A 2,249-nucleotide genomic window follows, 5' to 3' on the forward strand; every position below is an offset into this window, starting at 1 on the left:
TGTGAATATCTGAACCATTTGCATCCAAAAATAAACTGCTCACATTCAGGAGATAAACTTTGTAAGGACTGTGTGTGTGTTTTTGTGTAAATAGTGTCTGAAAAAAGTGTGTCCAGCTCAAACGCTGATTGTTGCGTCATTGGAAACTGGCCGTTTTAAAGAGCGTTCTAAATGAGTGTTCTAAATTAGTGTGTCCAGCTCAAACGCTGATTGTTGCGTCATTGTAAAGTGTCCGTTGTAACGGGGTTCCAACCTACTAATCAACCCGCTTCACTGTAGAACGGCTGGTAGGAATAATAACAATGGCTGGGCTGATGGGCACTTCAGTGACTTGGAGCCTTTGATTGCCCTGCCTCTGGGAGCCTGTCGACTTGTTACATGATTACTGAGTGAAAGAGAGCCTATGAAAGTTTTCATGGAGGGTGGGTGCCCCCTGGTGGCTGAACCTGAGATCAATGAGAGAACTTGTCAGAAAAAACGACAGAGTCCCACCTCTTTGTCAATGTACAAAGTAGAGAGTGGGGGAAAAAATGTGTAAAAATGGAATTTGTCAAAAAAAAAAAAAAAAAATAGTGAAAATTTAAATAGTGAAAAAGGGTTAAAATAAAGTTCCAACATGAGATGATCAGACTGAACCAACTACTATGTTAAAATGTTTATTCAGTTAGGAAACAGAGGATGTATTACATAAAGTTATCACAGAATTAAAGTTATCACACAATTAAATAATTAAATCCTCACTCACACAGAAAACATGGCTTCATTATTGTTCACAGTTTATTATCATAGTTTCTCACAGATCCTGGCTTCCACTGTTAGAATGGCTGAGCGAGAGGAGGTGGGGCTTTTATTGAAGTATCTATGTGGACCCTACTACAGTTTAACCAGCTCAGCTATAGACTACACCAGCATGACTAGTATCTATGTGGACCCTACTACAGTTTAACCGGCTCAGCTATAGACTACACCAGCATGACTAGTATCTATGTGGACCCTACTACAGTTTAACCAGCTCAGCTATAGACTACACCAGCATGACTAGTATCTATGTGGACCCTACTACAGTTTAACCAGCTCAGCTATAGACTACACCAGCGTGACTAGTATCTATGTGGACCCTACTACAGTTTAACCAGCTCAGCTATAGACTACACCAGCGTGACTAGTATCTATGTGGACCCTACTACAGTTTAACCAGCTCAGCTATAGACTACACCAGCGTGACTAGTATCTATGTGGACCCTACTACAGTTTAACCAGCTCAGCTATAGACTACACCAGCATGACTAGTATCTATGTGGACCCTACTACAGTTTAACCAGCTCAGCTATAGACTACACCAGCATGACTAGTATCTATGTGGACCCTACTACAGTTTAACTAGCTCAGCTATAGACTACACCAGCATGACTAGTATCTATGTGGACCCTACTACAGTTTAACCAGCTCAGCTATAGACTACACCAGCATGACTAGTATCTATGTGGACCCTACTACAGTTTAACCAGCTCAGCTATAGACTACACCAGCGTGACTAGTATCTATGTGGACCCTACTACAGTTTAACCAGCTCAGCTATAGACTACACCAGCATGACTAGTATCTATGTGGACCCTACTACAGTTTAACCAGCTCAGCTATAGACTACACCAGCATGACTAGTATCTATGTGGACCCAACTACAGTTTAACCAGCTCAGCTATAGACTACACCAGCATGACTAGTATATATGTGGACCCTACTACAGTTTAACCAGCTCAGCTATAGACTACACCAGCATGACTAGTATCTATGTGGACCCTACTACAGTTTAACCAGCTCAGCTATAGACTACACCAGCATGACTAGTATCTATGTGGACCCTACTACAGTTTAACCAGCTCAGCTATAGACTACACCAGCATGACTAGTATCTATGTGGACCCTACTACTACAGTTTAACCAGCTAAGCTATAGACTACACCAGCATGACTAGTATCTATGTGGACCCTACTACAGTTTAACCAGCTCAGCTATAGACTACACCAGCATGACTAGTATCTATGTGGACCCTACTACAGTTTAACCAGCTCAGCTATAGACTACACCAGCATGACTAGTATCTATGTGGACCCTACTACAGTTTAACCAGCTCAGCTATAGACTACACCAGCATGACTAGTATCTATGTGGACCCTACTACAGTTTAACCAGCTCAGCTATAGACTACACCAGCATGACTAGTATCTATGTGGACCCTACTACAGTTT

This window comes from Salmo salar, unplaced genomic scaffold (genome assembly GCF_965601325.2).
Source record: "Salmo salar unplaced genomic scaffold, fSalSal1 ptg000257l, whole genome shotgun sequence".
Taxonomy (NCBI): domain Eukaryota; kingdom Metazoa; phylum Chordata; class Actinopteri; order Salmoniformes; family Salmonidae; genus Salmo; species Salmo salar.